This window comes from Sapajus apella, unplaced genomic scaffold (genome assembly GCF_009761245.1).
Source record: "Sapajus apella isolate SASKATOON/1434 unplaced genomic scaffold, GSC_monkey_1.0 scaffold21, whole genome shotgun sequence".
Lineage (NCBI taxonomy): Eukaryota > Metazoa > Chordata > Mammalia > Primates > Cebidae > Sapajus > Sapajus apella.
This window is the reverse complement of record NW_022436961.1, coordinates 25,970,348-25,990,213: the sequence shown is the minus strand read 5'-3', so window position 1 is coordinate 25,990,213 and position 19,866 is coordinate 25,970,348. Positions and strand designations below refer to the sequence as shown.

Below are 19,866 nucleotides of genomic sequence, written 5' to 3'. Positions count from 1 at the left end.
TAACATGCTTGTGGGTCGTTAACACGGTTAAAAGCGTGGTTTTACAAATGATAAAAGGTTTTGGTTCTGGTGCCTAGGGTAAACACTATTAATGGATAATGCTTTTTCGACTTCTTCTTGAGAGGACCATCCAGCACAAAGTTTACATGAGTAAACCAATTAGAGTAGGGACAAAGGAATGTGGGCCAAACAGACTTGACCGGGGAAGCTTTTATTATTCCGAATCTTTACTCTATGACTTAATGCTCTAACGTAAGAACTGGCTGTCTTCAGCCAGCTTCATCAAAACCTTTTGGCCTTCCAAAAGGTTTGAGACTATAATCTATAACTTCCTTATATTTCTTTTAATATTGAGTGAATCCCAACAGTCACTACAAACGTGAATAATTCCTTGCACTACAATGTCACTACAGCTATAAGGTCAATAGGAGAGAGGAATTTTTCAGCTCTGTTACAACATTATGAGACCAAGTGACATGGGACCACCATCATCTACCCGGTCCATCGTTGACTGAAATGTCATTATGTGGCACGTGATATTTCCAAATCACTTTACCAAACGGTTGGATCAGTGTTTGTTTGTTTGGATAGTTGATTGGTTCCCCATTTAATTTAACACATAGACCATATGGAGCCTCTTCTTCAGCTCTATACATTTAGCTACTCGTTTCTGCATTTCTATTCATCTAAGTAATCATTACTAATACCTACTAAAATTATTCCTACTTTCCCACTTCATCAGATGGGCTTCCTGGCCACCCCCACTGGACCAGCGCCTGAGCCTCCTTCACCTTCTCTCCTCCTCACCAGCTTTAGTTTCCTCTGTAGCAGTCCGTCACCACCCGACTCTCGCATTTCCTCATTTCTGTGTCTTTGTGTGTGTCTTGTCAGTTTCCTACTCTGGTATAGAAGCACCATGAAGGCACAGACTGGCTACAGCATTTGCTGGGCCTCCCTGGAGCCTCCAGCTATGCCCCCTGGGACATGCTATGCTTCTTGCAATCTAAGTCGACCCAGGCTGCCAGGAGAGTGATTCAGCAAGAGGTTGCAAAAGCCAAGGGAGAAAAAAGAAAGACTAGCCTCTAGCCTTTGACTCAGTAATCACGGTCTGGGAATGGATCCTAATGCGGTCATTCACATGACCCTTGGGGATGGGGTGGTCAGGAGGTGCTGCCTTCCCACTCCCTGCATGGGGTATAAAGCCCTGAGGGACAGGGAGTCATGGTGCCCTCCTCAAAGATGCCCTCCTCACAACGCAACATTTATTGTCCAAGTACCATGCCAGGGACTGTTCTGAGCCCATTCACTCCTTCTACTCCTTAGGAGATTTAAAACAAAACAAAAAAACAGGTATCGCTTTGTCATTCAGGCTGGAATGCAGTGGCGTGATCTCGGCTGAAATGCAGCCTTGACTTCCCAGGCTGAAGCAATCCTCCTGCCTCAGCCCCCCAAGTAGTTGGGACTACAGGCCCATACCACCATGCCTGGCTGATTTTTATATTTTTTGTAGAGACAGGGTTTTGCCATGTTGTCCAGGCTGGTCTCAAACTCTTGGACTCAAGCAGCCCGCCTGCCTTGGCCTCCCAAAGTGCTGAGATTACAAGCATGAGCTACCACACCCAGGCTCTAAGAGCATTTTGAGTGAGGTGCTTTTTACAGATGAAGCATGTGAGGGAAAAGGGAGTTCACATCAGTTAATGGTGAAGCCAAGATTTGAACCCTGGTCCCCTGACTACACAAGCATGACCTGAACCCATTGTATGACTCTGCCTCTGCAGCAGTACAGGACCCGCGTGGTGGAGGTGGCAGGGTGCATCCAGACTTACAGACATAAGGCATCCCACCATCATTTTGTTTCATTGAGGACAAGGGGCTACAGCTGTCCTGAAGTAGTCTCCTAGGTCTTGATTTCAGGTCAACCAAAATACATCAATAAACCACACGGTGCAAGCTTCAAATACTCCACTCATTTTCTCTTGGAAGTGGGGACCTGGTGAGGCGGAGATGGACTTACTGAGGCCTCCAGTGTGGGTCACTCATGCTTCCTGGAGGAGTCGAGCGCCAGTTGGTTCTCCCAGCTTGGCCATTCACCAGCTCTGTGACTCTGGGAAAATCACTTCACTGAGCTTGGGCTTTTTCATCTGTAACAATTAGCAGGAACCCAATCAATAAATATACTTTCACAAGGATAATTGTCATGGTGTAATTTACACTCGCAAAAAACTGTAAACAACTGAATATCCAATAATGGAGAAATGACTCCATTGCACAGTAGTTTCAGACCAGAATTGTCTAAAACCATTACAAAGTACATTGAAAAATTAACACAAAATAATACAGTAAAAAGAATCAGAGGCCAGGTGCAGCGGCTCACTTCTATAATCCCAGCACTTTGGGAGGCTGAGGCGGGTGGATCACTTGAACCAGAAGTTTGAGACCAGCCTGGTCAACATGGTGAAACCCTGTCTCTACTAAACATACAAAAATTAGCTAGGCTTGGTGGCAGACACCTGTAATCCCAGCTACCCGGGAATCACCTGAACCTGGGAGGTGGAGGTTGCAGTGAGCTGACATCATGCCACTGAACTCCAGCTTGAGTGACAAGAGTTAGACTGTGTCTCAAATAATAATAATAAAATCAGGATACAAAAACCATAACTACAATTTAGTTGAACAAATATTCTGAAGGAAATACTCCAAATAGTGTTTAACTATGGGTGATAGGACACAAAAGTGACAATTTCTTCCTTAAATTTTTGCATATTTTCTGAATGTTCCACAGGAAGTTTGCTTTTCTTTATGCCAGACAAAACATTGTTTACAAAGTTGGTTTCCTTTCATTTTCTACCTTTTTGGTGAATGCTTTAGCAGTAGCCGGTAGGACTAGGTGGAAGGATGGGAGACGGGGAATGGGGAGAGCTCAGCTTCACCAGCATTTATTGAGCATCTGCTATGTCCAGGCACTGTGTAGGGTGTGACAGCTGAGTGAGAGCTCCATAACCAGGCATTACTGTGCAGAGAAGGCAAGGGAATATCACATTCAAAGGCCCTGGGGTGTGAAATAGAAGGCTTATAGGAGCACATCAAGTAAGGCCTGGGGGAGAGGGATTCAGATGACATTTTGAGGACCCTGGAGCCACGGAGGATTTTTTAAATTTTAATTGAAATTTTATTGGGTGTATTAGGTTCCATACAATTTTATCACCTGTGTGGTTTTCTGTCTCGAGATACTAAACGGTTCCACCACCACAAGGATCCCTCCTCCGGGCCTTTGATAACCACACCCCCTTCCTCTGACCCCTTCCCTCCATTGCCCACCAGAGCCAGGGACTGATCTGTGGGGAGGGTAAGGAGGAGGCAATGGAGAAGGCCCCATATCTGCCTGGGAGAGCTCACAGGGGTCAAGGTGGGCTGTGAGTTGCAGTGCCAAAATTGGGGCTTGCCAGGTTAGCTGTGGCCAACGGAATGTCCAGGTGGAAGTCTTTTGGGGGCCAATATATTTAAATACCCATGGTTTAGGAGAGATGCCTGGGCTGGAGGTGAGATTTGGGAGTTTCCACCTAGCCCTGCAGGTGGGCAGGGTTTGTCCAGCCATGGTGTGGAGTAAAAGAGGACTGAGGAAGGAGCCACTTGCAGGTGACAGTCCACGTCTGCACAGGGGTCCCTTGTTTTGCAGCTAGCTGCCTCCCTGGCCCTGGCAAAGCCCTGCTTGTCCGCAAGGAGCCCTCTCTGTGCGGAGGGCTCTTCCAGCATGCCCACCCCCCACCCGGGAGCTTGCGAGCCAGGCAAAGGAGGTCCTTCTGCACAATGATCCCCCCCTTAGCTGCGTCCTGTTCCGTCTCCAAGCACAGGGCTTGTTCATCCCAGCCCTGCCATTCCAGGAAGGACCCAGAGGTCACGGAATCCAAAGCGTTGAATTTACCAAGAATAAAGCTAGTCCTCGGAGGAGAAGAGGCTTGGCCAGGGCGGGAGATGTGATCTGGCCGAAAGGGGGCTGTTTACTCGTTCAGGATGTTTTCCCCCTACAGGAAAAGGTAGGTGGAACTCAGGCCAGACGGAGCCAAGTTTCTGAACACTCATTCGGTAGTTTTTATTGAGCGTGTACTATGTGCCAGGCAGGGCCAGGGTTTTCGGGATAGAAAGTGGACTAGGCACGGGCCCTAAAGCTGGTGGACAAGGAAGGGTTAAATTCTGGGAGCGCTGTGGGGGTTGGAGGGTACTGGAGTCTCCGGAGGAAAGGCCCCCTCTCGGGCTTCTCAAGCTCCGGAAACCCGGGCGCGAGGAGCCTGGGAAGGGCTGCCCCGAGGAGCTCCCTCTGGCCCTGGGAGTGGCCGCTCTCGAATTACAACAAAAGAGGCTGGAGGCCGGGCCTGCCGCCTCGGCTGCCTTCGGGGAAGGGGGTGGGTCCGGGGAGGGGTTTGCCGTCCTCCTCTGGTTAAAAGTAAGGCGGAAAAGAGTAGACGCGCTACTCCAGCGCGCGGCTGCCTACGCTCTGGGCTGGCTTTCTCCAGCCGTCGGAGACCTCGGCCGCCTGCCTCTGCTCGGGAAAGGGGTTCAGCGGCGGCGGACGCGGAGGGGGACCACCGTGGAGAGCGCGGTCCCATCCCGGCCACTGCGGACCCCAGAAACCAAGTAAGAGCGCTTCTCGCGCCACCCCCTCCCCGAAGCGGTTCGCGGGAAAGCGGGAGCGTCCCTGCTGGGTCTCCAGGCTTCGCCCTGCGCAGGGCTACCTCTCGACAGTGCTTGGGGGTTCTCGAAGACTTTCTGCGACAACGCTGCGAGGACGTGCCGGCTCACGGGTCCCCCTGCCGCCCCACGGGTCCCCCTGCCGCCCCGGACGGCCCCGCCCAGCCCCACCTCGTCGGGGCCGGGCGCGGCGCTGGGTTCCTGACTGTCCCGAGCCCCCTTAGTCAGGCGGGACGGAGCCAGTGGAGTCTCCGTGCGCGCTGGGCGTCTTGGAGAGTGCAGCGCGGCTCCAGGGACAGCGTCTGTGGAGTTCTGATTATTGAGGAGCGGGGCACGGGGGGCACAGCGCATGCCCTCGGAGCTGTGGTTTTGGGGATGTAGAGCGTGCTGGCTGGGACGCCCCCAGCCTGCTAAGGCTGTGAGAGCGCGGGAGCACCCTGAGTCCGGGAGCAGAGGCGCGGGGCACGCCAGCTATGTACTCCCAAGTCGCTCTGGCTCTCCGGGGACCGGGGACCCCCTCCCGCCGTCATCACCGAGAAACCCTGGAGTGGAAGAACAGGCACGAGCGAACTTAAGGGTACAGCTGACCCCAGTCTTGCGCCTTTGGTCCCGCGGTCCCCAGTGCTACAACTTTACGAAGGCGCTTTGCCCACCACGCCCCTTCTCGCCCTAAGCTGGAAACCTTCCAGGTGTAGCTGCCTGCCCGAGGCGTCCCTGGAATCGGCGCTGATTGGGACAAACAAGCGAGGTTCTCCGTGCGAGGGCTAAGACCATCAAAAAACCTCAGGAGTGTGGGGTGGGGGTGAAGGTATGGGGGAAGAGAACGCCGCAGAACACGGCGGGGGAGGGGCTGAACTACCCAATATGGTTAGGAAACCCCAAGTCCTGATGAGGAGAGAGATGTGCATGACAGGCAGAAACATGCTCCAAAATTACTTTTGTCCCTAAGATCTTAGAATTGTGGAGATCTCACACGCAGTGTTTTTTTTCTCTCTCCTGGGAAGAAAAACACTGAGGCCCAGGGCCATTGGGTTAGTCAATGTGGGGACTGAAACGCCTACCTCTTACTCCAGGTCCCTCCCTCCTGCCTCCGCTGGCCTGTCTGTCCTGGAACCCCAAAATGTCATTTGTCATCTTTGGTGGAATGATTTAGTTATTGGTGGTGTGTCATGTACTTAATGGTCAGGGATGGGGTTTAGGCTGGAAGAGGAAGCATTCATTTCCCTGGTCGGTTCCCAGATAAGTGACTGACTCACTGCATCCTGACTTGACAAAATTTTTAATCTCTCTCCTCACCTTTGTCCTTTTCCTCTTCCTGGTCCCTAGTATCTGCCCTGGAATGACCATTAGACTTAGGACAAAATACATGCTCCCCATGGGCCTCTGGTGGCTACCCAGGCTCACCCAAGGGAATTGAATCTTACTGATTGCGCAAGTGCACGTTTGTATATTCGTGTGTGCACATGTATGTGTGTGCAAGGCATGTTTATGTTCGTGCATGTGTGTGAGCATACGTGTGTGCATGTGTGTGTGCATGTGTGTTCCTCTGCATGTGTGTGCATACCTGTATATGCATGCATGTGTATCTGTGCGCATGCTTGCTTGTGTATGTGTGCATGCGTGCACTTGTATGTGTGCACATTTGTGCACATGTGTGTGCATGTGTGTATGTATGTGTTTGTGCATGCACGTGCATTTGCTTCCCTGTAACTTTGTCTTAGTGACAGTCTAACGTCACTTAGGCATTGCATGGCAAAGTTGAGTATGAAACTCTGGTCTGAAGACAAAACGTGCTTGACATCACACATTGGCTGACATTTTAAGCATCACAGATAGGAGATTCTGCAAAGATGCTTCTATTTTCTTTTCTTTTCTTTCTTTCTTTTTTGATGCAAAATCTCACTCTGTTGCCCAGGCTGGAGTGCAGTGGTGTGATCTTCGCTCACTGAAACCTCCGCCTCCTGGGTTCAAGAGATTCTTTTGCCTCAGCCTCCTGAGTAGCTGGGATACAGGCGTATGCCACAATGCCCAGCTATTTTTTTGTATTTTTAATAGAGATGAGGCTTCCCTATGTTAGCCAGGATGGTTTCGATCTCCTGACCTGGTGATCCGCCCACCTTGGCCTCCTGTGCTGGGATTACAGGTGTGAGCCACCATACCCAGTCTTCTATTTATTTTCTTTCCAACTGGGCTCCTTGCGTGGCCTCTTCACAAGTCCTTGTCCTTTGACCTCTAGATGGCCAGTGTGGAAGGGCTTTGTGAAGGAAGCAGATTTTCTGTGCTCATTGCTACGTGTTTCAGTGTGATTTCTAAAGATATTAAATAACTATGATGCCATCTTTAAACCTAAGAAAACTAACAAATTCTTTGGTATCATCTAATGCCAAATAGCACTCTGTATTTAAACATTTACCAATTTTCCCTAAAATGTTTTTTTTTTCAGTAGTTCACGTGAGTTCTGTTGATTTGTGTAACTTATTACATTCCCGTTGTATGTTATTCCTTTCAAACTGCTTTTCTGTCCACTATGTCATTTGATTCTTACAAGGTCCCACTAAAGAGTTAGGTGGGTATTTTCAAACTTACTTCTCAGCTGAGGAAATGGGTAAGCAGATGAGTTGTGCAGAGAGCATAGCTTTTGACCCAGGGAGTCAGTGTCTAACCCAGCATCCTCATGGCTGTGCTGTGGTGATTCTGGTTCTTCGTGTTACTCATGGATTCCCAGCTGCTCTCTGAAGAGTTCTTAGTGGCTCAGGCTTCATCCCGGGCTTATCACTTCCTATACACCTGCTGTCAGAAATCCCAGTGTAAATATTTAATAATTGGACATTTGGTGCTTGAGATAAATGAACTGCAAAGTCAGGAAGCCAGGGTTTCTTTCCTAGCTCATTGCAAAACTGTGAGGGCTCAGAGCTGCCCTCTCTGAGCTAGAGAGCATTATACTTCCTCATTCTTTGACTTCAAGATATAAAAATAGGATGAGTGAAATGACTGTTGCTGGGATTCCTGGAAGAAATAAAGATCCCAGAAAGAAATCTGGTCCTCTGTCCCAGAAAGAGGACAGTCTCCCCTCTTTGAGCATCACCTGAGTACTCTAACAGCTGGTACCTTCATGCTGAAGCCCTCAAAGCCTGTGACAGAGAAGTGGAGTTATGTAGGCTTCCCATTGAAGTCCTTAGTTTATGCATGACTTTATTCTGCATTTGACCAGTGAAGATATCTAACACCTGATAATGGCTTGGCTGTGTCCCCACCCAAATCTCATCTTGAATTGTAGCCCCTATAATTCCCATGTGTTGTAGGAAGGACCTGATGAAAGGTAATTGAATCATGGGGGTGGGTCTTTCCCATGCTGTTCTTGTGGTGGTGAATAAGTCTCGTGAGATCTGATGGTTTTATAAATGGGAGTCCCTCTTCACACCCTCTCTTGCCAGCCTCCATGTAGGATGTCCTTTTGCTCTTCCTTTGTCTTCCGCCATGATTGTGAGACCTCCCCAGCCGAGAGGCATTGTGAGTCCGTTAACCCTCCTTCCTTTACAAATTACCCAGTCTCATGTATGTCTTTATTAGCAGCGTGAGAACAGACTAATACAACACCAGAGCCTTCTGCTTTTAGCATTTTCATTACTTAAGTTCGTTTTTGAAATTAGGTGATTAAGAAATTTCTCCACCTTGTTAATGATACGCAGAATTGGAATTCTCCTTCCTTGACAGGATACGTGGGAAAAAGGAATCCCTTGTCGCAGGACTCCTACATGTTCTGCTGTCACGCTTGTTACTTTGAAACAGGGGATGAACAGACTTTCCATAAAATAGCCAGTTAGGGGCAGAGAAACTGATCAACCCAATTCCATTCAATGGAGGAACTCAAAGGGGCAAGACATTAACCTTAACCCACCCTGTCTTCTGGCAGCCGTAGATCCTTTTTCCTTAGCTAACAGTCTGTCTCTGTGGAGGAAGAATTTCTAGGTGATTCCACATCAGCTGCAGTTGCTCAAGCATGATTCCTTCCTTCATTTTAGAGTCTGGGGAGCCTTAGAGGTGTTTTAGTCCATTTTCTGTTGCTTATAACAGAATACCTGAAACTCAGTAACTTAACAAACAAACGAAATTTACTTCTTACGGTTATGGAGGCTGAGAAGTCCAAGGTCCAGGAGCTGTATCTGTTGAGGGCCTTCTTGCTGATGGGGACTTGGCAGTATCCCAGGGTGATACAGGACATGGCATCATGAGGGGGCTGAGCATGCTAACATGCTAGCTCAAGTCTCTTTTCCTCTCGTAAAGCCACCAATTCCCTTCCCATGATAACCCACTCATCTATTAATCAATGGATGGATTAATCAGTTTACAAGGGCAGAGCACTCATGACTCTCAAAACTGCCACATTGGGGATTAAGTTTCAACATGAATTTTTTAGAGGGACAAGTATTCAAACCACAGAAGGAGATGTTATTTCCGACTTCCAGGGGCTGCCTGGCTTTAAAAGAACAGCTTGTCACTGTCATCGTCCATTTCCCTCTGGAGAAAGGCTTTTGTGGTCGGTTTGCATGGCAGTCACACCCTGGGTGGGCCATGAAGTCTCAGATGAAGTGGCCAGAGGCCACTCTGCGCTAGACCCACAGACGAGGCGGGAATAGCAGTTGCAGGCTAGACAAGGAAAGGCCACCCAGACATTCACAGAGGTGTAGCCAGAGCAACACACAGCTGGGTCTCCTAAGTCTTCAGTTCTGTGTGTGTTGAAGCAAGACATCAGAAATCTCTCACCTGAGTAATTCCACAGATGAACCCACTGCTGTCCAGCACAGCACTTGCTCAGCAGGGAACACCTCTTGGCCAAGTGTGTTGGCAGCCCTTCTTCCGTGACCAGTGTCAGGGACATCTCTAGGCACCTTTTCAGAATAGCTGGTACCATAGGGAAACCCTGTCCCTAAAAAAAAAAAAGAAAAAAACGTAGTCAGGCATGCTGTAGTCCCAGCTACTTAGGAGGCTGAGGCAGGAAGATTGCTTGAGCCCAGGAGGTCAAGGCTGCAGTGCATGCCAGCCTGGACGACAGAGTGAGACCCTGTCTCAAAAACAATCTAAGAATAGCCAGTTGCTAGATGATGATAAAGCATTATGGGGACTGTTTAGTTCAGATTTCTGTCCAGAGTTTTAACCAATCTTTTGCACTTCCTGTGGCCCAGACAATATCACCAGCCAAGTGGTGTGTGTGGCAGATGAGAACAAGAACTAGCTCAGCAGAGGCTGAGGGTGTGGTTAGGACCACAGTTAGTATGTTCTTCTTGTCCAGCGCTTTTGATCCCTTCACTTGGGATACCTTAAGTATTATATTTAATTATAGTCTTCTAAGCATAGAGCAATGTTTTCTTTTCAGTTTTGTATTGGTACAATCCATGTCAGACAAGCAGACACAGCTGGCCCTCTGGATGTCCTGTGGCAACAGACAAATCCTCCTTGACTTGTCGCCAACAAAGTGCCGAGGGTATCGCTGCAAAAATGGTGCCACTGGCCTGTAAAACACACACTTACGACAGGAAAACTTACAGTGGTGACTTGTGGACAACTTAATTTGCAGTTTCTTTATAATATCTTTCTGGAACTTGGATCCATGAAGTTCTTGTGCCCCCAGCCTTGTCCTGATACACCGTGAAGTGCCTGCATGACTTGAAGATGTAATGAGAAAGATACTTTTAAAAATATCTTTCTAAAACTTTTCTAAAACAATTACAAATAAAAATTGAGTAAAGCGCTTTTTTTTTTTTTTTTTTTTTAGACTGAGTCTCCCAGGTTGGAGTGCAGTGGCATGATCTTGACTCACTGGAACCTCCACGTTTCAGGTTCAAGCAATTCTCCTGTCTCAGCCTCCTGAGTCACAGGAACTATAGGCATGAACCGCTATGCTCAGGGAAAAGCATATTTCTGAAGAAGGTTTCACCCGCCCCAAGAACAGCACATGTAGGTAAAATCACATTGATCCTAAGTATATACCTATATAGGCTTTTTGGGTTGCTTTTGTGTTTATTGTGGTGAAATATACATAACATAAAACTCACCATCTTTACCTTTTTATTATTATTTTGAAACAGTCTCACTGTGTCACCAGGCTGGACTACAGTGGCGCAATCTCAGCTCACTGCAACCTCTGACTCCCTGGTTAAAGCAATTCTCTTCCTTCAGCCTCCTGAGTAGCTGGGATTACAGGCATACGCCACCACGCCCAGCTAATTTTTATATTTTTAGTAGAGACAGAGTTTCACCACGTTGGCCAGGCTAGTCTTGAACTCTTGACCTCATGATCTGCCTGCCTCGGTCTCCCAAAGTGCTGGGATTATAGGCATGAGCCACCATGCCTGGCCATCTTAACCATTTTTAAGCAGTGGTGGTAGGTGTGTTGACATTGCTACCATCACCATCAGCCATCTCTGGTACTTTTGCATCTTCCAGAACAGCAACTCTGTACCCACTGAACACTAACTCCCCATCGCACCCCTCCCACTAACCCCATTCTAGTTTCTGTCTCTGAGTATGACTGAACTAGGAACTTGATATAAGTGGAATATATGATGTTTGTCTTTTTGTGTCTGGCTTGTTTTACTTAGCATGGCTTCTAGGTTTTTTCATGTTGTAGCTTGTGTCAGAATTTCCTTCTTTTTTGAGGCTGAATAATATTTCATTGTTTGGGTAGATCATATTTGTTTATCTCTTCCTCCACTGGTGGACATGTGGGTTGTTTCCACCTTTTGGCTGTGAACATTGGCGCACAAGTGCCTGTTGTGAATGAACTTTTACAAAGTCAACGTGCCCTTGCTACTACATCAAGAATAGAACATTACCAAGAGTGCATGAATTTAAGGGGAAAGCAGGACATTTCAAATACATTTCTTGCCCAAGTATGGCTGCTTCAGCTATACCTCAAGATCTTAGGACTGGATGTTGATTTTTCTCTACCATGAGGGGGTTTGGAAGAGATATTTGAAAGAACACGGTTTATAATCTGTAATTTGAAAGAGTCAGTTTATAATCCCAGATTAGTTAAGAGATTTAAGTAGCTCCTTAAAACATCTAGGGATGGAAGATCACCAGCTTAAAAGAGAAACAGGCATGCAAATAGACAATGACAAAACAGTAGAATAACTGTGATAAATGTTTGGTCATCACCCTCTTTTACCACCCTCCCCACTGCTGCCCTGGTTCATAAAGCATCTTCAAAACATTTTTTGATGTGCAGAAGTTTTATTTTGATAACATTTAATTTACATATATTTTCCTTTTGTTTCTTGTGCTTTTGGTGTAATGTCTAAGAAATCACTGATAAATCCAAGGTCATGAAAACTTTATGTTGTACTCTAAGGGTTTTACAGTTTTAGCTTTTACATTTAGGTCTTTGATCCGTTTCAATTTATTTTTGTAAATACTATGAGGCTGGGCACTCCTCAGTGGTTGATGGGAATATGATATGTCTCCTGGATTTTGTCCAGATTGTGGCTGATTTTATAATGGTGGCGACTGAGCCAGTCACTATGCTGGCCACTTCAGCTCTTTATGTAGTGTGTGAAGACCTAAAACTCTTCCCCATTTGCAGCCAGATTTGAATCTGAGACCACACTCAGATGCTGGCCATGTTTTTCCGATTGTTACGTGTTAGCTTTTAGTCAAATCGCATGTGGGGATTGGGTAATATGAACCTGATAGGCATTGATATGGTTTGGCTGTGTCCACACCCAAATCTCATCTTAAATTGTAGCTCCCATAATACCCACCTGTTGTGCGAGGGACCCAGCGGGAGATAACTGAATCATGGGGGCAATTTCCCCTGTGCTGTTCTTGTGGTATTGAATAAGTCTCACAAGGCCTGATGGTTTTTATAAGGAGAAACCCCTTTCATGTGGCTCTCATTCTCTCTCTTGCCTGCTGTCATGTAAGACATGCCTTTCACCCTCCACCATGACTGTGAGGCCTCCCCAAATCTCGTGGAACTGTGAGTCCATAAAACCTCTTTTTCTTTATAAATTACCCTGTCTCAGGTATGTCTTTATCAGCAGTGCAAAACGGACTAATACAGCCATCCTTGTGCCAATCACTTTCTGTATTGCCTTTAAGCAAAATCACCAATTTTGGATTTTCCCTACCCCTTCTTTATGGGCTGGAGAGAAGAGGTTTGTCTTATAGACACTGTGTTTTTGGTTTTTATAGTCTGATCCAATCTGAAAGTCTCTGGTAGGCACATTTTAAAGTCTTTGAAATTGTACCTTCCACCTCCCCAGGAAACAACCTGGTCAGAAGGAGATTCCACTCAGAGTCAGAGGTGGGCTGTGGGGACTCCCCATTGGTCACAACAAATTATGCCAACAAAGACCTCTTCTTGGAGGCTGGGGAAAAAATGCAGTTTTGTATGCTTACTTTCTCACCATCTCACTGTGCCCTGAACATTCCCACTTTGTGGCCAGAAATAGATGGCACTGAAGTAGAACCTTTGGCGGGGGGCCAAGTGGACCAGACAGCCCGGGCCAAGCTTGGTGTTAAAAGTCTCCATTCTTGTCTGAGATGGTTCTGAAGGGTCCTCTGGCCCCCGGATCACTTCCCTCATTCTCTGAGCATACCCCATTCACCCAAGACAGCCACCTTCTACAAAGGAATGTGTTCCCTATGGGGCCAGAGGCAGCTCTGGACCACAGCTGGGATCGCCACTCCGCAGTGCGCTCTGGGCCATGAATGAGGACCATTCATCTCTCCTGTCGGTCCAAGCAGGAATCCCAGGTAGGGAGGGTCTGATGGAGCAGAGAGACTCCACCCTAGCCCCTGACCCAAATGTGAATGCCAGCATCTGGCAGAAATGTCAAGCGGAACATTCTGTCTGGAGGGAAGAATTCAGCTGAGCTTTGAGCTGCACTGTTGCAAGCCATTGCCCTTGGCAGGGTGGGGCACTGCTCCTGGCTGAGAAGCACCAGGTTGTTTATGAGATGCTTCAAATCTGGGGCAGGCAGGACTGTTGCTAGGAGCTCCAGGGCACAAGATGTGGAGCCAGTGCTGGGAGGGATGAATCACTTTCCTACTTATGGAGGACCTGCCAGAGGCCAGGCAAGCGAAGTGGGGTCCCATTGAAGCCTGCTTTGCGAGAGTCCTATGCCCCACATACTCATTAGGGAAAGGGACATTTATGAGCATTACATCAGAATCTCAGGTCGTGTCAGCACTCTTGAAAATCGAAAAGCATGATGTCCAAATACAGTGTATAATTTTTGCGGTGCGTTTTCCTGTTTATCTATACATGAGTAGGAATTTCTATTGCTATTGGGAATAAAAACAATTGTTGCCATTGACTAGGAATCAGTTGGTCACATGGGGTATTATTCGACTACGTGCCACAGGTCAAGCGTCATTGATCAGTGGCCGTGTTCTAGGTTTCTCCTGTGTTTAAGAATGAACTAGGAAGCCAGTCGTCACTTGATTTTCCAGAGGGTACCATTAAGCAGGTGAATTCTGTAACACAGAATGCCTTTTTAGGTGGATGATGGAATGATTCAAAAGGGATTGCTTTTGGAGAAAGAAAAAAAATTTGAATAGCTTCAAGGAAAATCTTGATACCGGAGAGTGTTCACATTCCTTCCTAGGCAGCTGACTCAGCTGTCAAGGCAGTAGCCTCAGAGAAGGACCCTGGAAAGGCCAGTTTGATGTTTTCTTCTTTTCCTCTGTTAGCTCTGCGGGGTCAAAATTAAGTAAGGCTTCATGAAGGATTTTCAAACACTCATCCATTATCAGGACAATACGACTACTGGAATGAGAAAAATCAGGGATTCTGGAATGTACTGGAAAGTTCTTAGGGTGACAGGTGCTTCAAGGACTAATGATGTTTGACAATGAATGATGCTTGTCGGACAATTGTAACAGTACTGTTCATGACCAACTCAGAACCTTGGGCAAGATCACGGTTTAGAACCTCCTTCTCCCCCTCCAACGGAACCCTCTTCCCCAGCTCTCAGCAAGATCAGCAGGCATTGGTTGTTACAAGCCCTGCTTAAAAGCCTTATTTGCAGACTTGACACAACTTTGCACATGTGTAATTTATACAGTATGTGAGAAGACAACTTTTTATTTAGATAATTAAGCTTTTTGTTAATGTATATTCTTTGGAGCAAATGTACATTTCTAGGTTTTTTTGTGTGTGTGTGTGTGTGTATATGTATATATATATATATATATACACACACATATACACATTTTGTTTGTTTGTTTGTTTTTTGTTTTTTGTGTTTTTTTGGAGACAAGTCTCAGCTCTGTCTCCCAGGCTGGACTGGGGTGCAGTGGCACAATCAGAGGTCACTGCAGCCTCGAACTCCTGGGCTCGAGTGATTCTCTTGGCTCAGCCACCCGAGCAGCTGGAAGTATAGGCATTTGCCACCATAAGCAGCCAATTAAAAAGAATTCTTTTGTAGAGACAGGATCTCCCTATGTTGCCCAAGCTGTCTCAAACCCCTGAGCTCAAGCAATCCCGCTGCCTTGCCTTCCAAAGGGCTAAGATTACAGGCATGAGCACTACACGCAGCCCATTTCCAGTTCTGAAGTTGTTGCAAGGAGCTGCATCCAGAAGCAACTACCTAGGCTCAGCCCTGGCAGCTCACAGTTCTCTAGATAACACTGGGGGAAGCTGAAGATTAAAATTAAATATAAGCAACTGCATTATGCAGCTTCATATCACTCAAAACTGTAGTAGCTGATTGAATAACCTTGTCCTGAATCTAGCAGGAGCACCTGTTTGAACCAAGATCAGGTTATTTAAGGAGCAACTACATTTTGAGTGATACTAAGCTGCATAATGCCGTTGCTTATATTTAATTTTGATCTTTGATTTTTACAACTGGCCTGCAAAGATGTTTCATATTTTTCCTTAAAGCGGTTGTTTTTGGCCAGGCACAGTGACTCATGCCGGTAGTCCCAGCACTTTGGGAGGCTGAGGCGGGCGGATCACGAGGTCAGGAGTTTGAGAACATCCTGGCCAACATAGTGAAACCCTGTCTCTACTAAAAATACAAAAAATTAGCCAGGCATGGTGGTGGGCACCTGTAATCCCAGCTACTCAGGAGACTGAGGCAGAAGAATCCCTTGAACCTGGGAGGCGGACGTTGCAGTGAGCCGAGATCACGCCATTGCACTTCAGCCCGGGCGGCGGTGTGAGACTCCATCTCAAAAAAATAAAAAGGTTGTTTTTAAGTACATATTATTAACATTTGAAATCCTGACACTTAGAAAAATCTTAGTGGGAGGCCGGGCGCGGTGGCTCACGCCTGTAATCCCAGCACTTTGGGAGGCCGAGGCGGGTGGATCACGAGGTCAAGAGATCGAGACCATCCTGGTCAGCATAGTGAAACCCCGTCTCTACTAAAAATACAAAAATTCAGCTGGGCATGGTGGCGTGTGCCTGTAATCCCAGCTACTCAGGAAGCTGAGGCAGGAGAATTGCCTGAACCCAGGAGGCGGAAGTTGCGGTGAGCCGAGATTGGGCCATTGCACTCCAGCCTGGGTAACAAGAGCAAAACTCCGTCTCAAAAAAAAAAAAAAAAAAAAAAAAAATCTTAGTGGGCCTAGGTCACAGAGCTAATAAGCGAAGAGAGAAGATTTGAACCAGGTTCTGCATGACTAAGCCACTAGTCCATGCTGGTTACAGTCATTAAAGAGGTGGCAGAGTGTGCTGCGGGCTGTCTGAATGGGTTCCTGCACTGGGAGGTGCCTGACACCCTGGGGGCTAAGCTGATCCCAGCTGATACTTACAAGGCATTCCTTACTCCCTGAGTCCCTGTGCTGCGGAGGAATCCTTTGCTGATCTCTCTCATAGCCCCCGAGGACCCAGTGCCTCTTGTTGGCAAAGCTTATACCAGAATCAACTGTGTGTGAATATTGTAGCCTTGAAAGGATTGCATTGAATGTAAGAGCATTCTCAGCTGCTCAGTCAAGAGCCCAGTGAGACCATATTAGGGGGACAGTTTCTCCCTTTCTGAAGAGCCAGGCACAACCAACTTTTCCTGGCCGTGTCTTATTTGTGTCAGTCAGAGACTTCAGTCCTTAGGCATCTTGCCTTGTCCTCTAATTATGAGGCATCTGGCCTTGTCCTCTAATTATGACCCACTCCTGGCTCAGCTGTGTGAATAATTAAGGCCATTGCCACCGCAGCTCACAGACCTCACTCAGAACGAGGCTTGAACAGCATACTCTTCAAGATGGGCTTCCCGCCTTGGCTCGTGCCTGTAATCCTAGCACCTTGGGAGGCCTTCCCCTTGTGGGCCGTACCCCTGTGTGCCTGTGAAAGCTGCATCTCTTTGGAGTGTGTGAAGAGAGCAGCGGAGATCCTCGGCCTGAGTCTCCCGTGTTCTGCTGACCCAGTTGGCAGATGCTCTCTGCTTGCATTCAGGGTAGAGGAGGGTCCTGGAGTTTCCACTGTGTGGACTGAGGTGACTTCATTGGAGCAGATGCTTCTTAGACTGTCGATGCTGAGACACCCTTGGAGGTCCTCCAAGGTGAATGCTGAGAATAGATCTTCCTGTTTACTAAAAACTCTTCCCGCTGTGGTATCTCCACCAGGCTTTTTTATTTCTTTTTAACTGAACAAGGACTAATAGAACAGGTATGAAGAAGAGAAATGTATCTGCCATTTGTCCAGATGTCCTCAAATGTCTGGATGGATAGATGGAGATTTACTCTGTTTGTTTATGCTAAGACATCATGAGACATAGAGCACTTTATATTTTGTTTTCTTTTTTTTTTTGGAGAGGAAGTCTCACTCTGTTGCCCATGCTGGGTGCAGTGGCATGATCTCAGCTCACTGCAACCTCCACTTGCAGGGTTCAAGCAAGTCTCTTGCCTCAGTCTCCTGAGCAGCTGGGATTACAGGTGTGTGATCCCATCTGTAATCCCACCATGTCCAGCTCATTTTTGTATTTTTTAGTACTTTTATATTTTACTGAGATAGAGTTTCACCATGTTGGCCAGGCTGGTCTCAAACTCCTGACCTCAAGTGATCCGTCCACCTCATCCTCCCAAAGTGCTGGGATTATAGGCATCAGCCGCTGCACCCAGCCTGCTTTTTTATTTTTATTTTATTCAAAGTAAAATTCAGTTTTTTCTTTATTTGCAATCATTTGGGTCCTAGTACACTTCATAGTTGAAGCTCAAATTTTAAAAACCAGAGTAGCCTGTTTAAGAGAATTGGCTGCTGGGCAAGGCTAGACAGGCCAGGGTATGTTTGTCTCAGTGACAGGGATAATGACAATTAGTGAATAAGGGTGTCTGCTCTGGTATCTGGCTGGCCTGGGTGCAAAGCCTACCTTGATCACGCTATAAGAAAATAATGTAGCCTTTCTGTCCCTCGGTTTTTCCTTAGGGAATTAGAGATGCTGAAAATGCCTTGCTCAGGGGGCTGTCCAAAACTGTGTTTGCAGTGTGGTAGCCACCACCATATGGGGCCACCAGACACTTGCCGTGCACTGGTTGGATTTGAGTTGCACTGCAAATGCAGAAAGCATGCTGGATTTCAAAGACTTAGTACAAAAAAAAAAAAAAAAAAAACGCAAAACATCTCATAAATACTTTTTATATTTATTCCATATTGAAATATTATTTGGGATATATTGCATCAAATAAAATATTAACATTGATTTCATCTGTTTCATTCTACTTTTGGAATGTGGCTACTAGAGAATTTAAATTTCCTTATGTGGCTCGCATTGCGTTTCCTTTGGGCAGTGCTCATCTGGACGGGAGGATGAAATGAGTGAATACCTCTCAGCACTTTTCACATGCTGATTGATACTGATCAAAAACAGATTGATACTGATGAATGATCAGTAAATATACTTCTGTTTTACTTTTAAACATCCAGCTTTGGCTGGGCCTGGTGGCTCATGCCTGTAATCCCAGTACTTTGGGAGGCCAAGGCGGGTGGATCACTGAAAATACACACACACACACACACACACACACACACACACACACGCGCGCGCGCGCGCGCCAGGTGTGGTGCTGCGAGAATTGCTTGAACTTGGGAGGCAGAGGTTGCAGTGAGCTGAGATTGCACCACTGCACTTCAGCCTGGGCAACAGGAATGAAAAGCTCTGTCTCAAAAAAAAAAATAAAATCCAACTTTCTCTTTCACAGAAGCCCTTCAACACCAGCCCATGTGGTGTCCAGGTTGCTGTATAAAAGTAGAGGTGATTATCTTTGAACAGGGCAGGGGGCCCAGGGACTGGTAAATAAATACATCAAACAGGCAGAGAATAGGAAGGTCTTTATAAAGATGAGGGAAACTTCTGTGGAATTGCTCCCTCCAGTTTTTGTGCGATAAATTTGCCAGACCCCCAAAGGTTAGAGCAAATTGCCTTTCCACACATTCTAATTCACTGTCCATGCTGAGAGCTGGGAAAGCTGGAGCCTTTTAAGTTACTCCTTCCTTCTGTCTTTCTGAGACATCAATTTGAAATTGACTCAGATGGTTAATGAAATCTCTCCAACCCCTGGAGCCTCCTGAGCCAGCTGCAGGTATTGTTGGAAGCAAGCTGAGTGGGCGGCTTGGAGGAGGTGAGACTTGAGGGATTGCTGTTCCCTGTTCGTTCTGCAGAAGTAACTGCAGGTACCCTGTTCTCCCCTCTGTGTCAGCAGCACTCACTGCCTCAGGTCTTGACAGCCCCTTTGGAGCATCCATGTCCAGCCTGTATTTAGAGGCTCATTTCCTTCAGGGCAAGCAGGTCTGTGCAGCTGAGTTGGTGCGTTGCCTTGGAAGTCAGCTGTGCTGGGCTGGGATCGTGCCTTGCTCTGCCCCTCCTAGGTCCAACCTTATAACCCGTAATTCCTGTCTAGACATAAACCTTGATTATCTTCTAGGGTGAGATTTTCTGATCCCAGATCTTCGTATCCATAAATTACCTCAATATTTGCCTACTGCCTTTACTGCACAAGTGATTTCAGAGGCAAGCAGGTGAGCTGTTTTGAAGGGCATGGGTCAGGTCTAACCACTCATGAAAATCCTAATGTCCTTACTTTCAGCCTTGCACAATATGTAAAATTCATATCTAGAAATTCACATCAAGGAGTTTCTTGTTAAAAATGTAAAAGTACTGTCTCCTTAGAAATAACTGATCTATTCCTTAATGTCTTAAATGTCTTTTTTTTTTTTTTTTTTTTTTTTTTTTTTTT

At 46.8% G+C, this 19,866-nt stretch overlaps 1 protein-coding gene across 1 annotated transcript in view; it reads left to right on the top strand.

Annotated features, from left to right (window-relative positions):
* The first annotated feature begins 3,840 nt into the window (after positions 1 to 3,840).
* Positions 3,841 to 19,866, top strand: part of LOXL2 (lysyl oxidase like 2) — a 93,829-nt gene continuing 77,803 nt past the window's right edge. The window contains exon 1 of the mRNA XM_032288535.1: positions 3,841 to 4,632. The gene's annotated coding sequence lies outside the window, so the exon portion shown is untranslated. The remainder of the gene's footprint in view (positions 4,633 to 19,866) is intronic.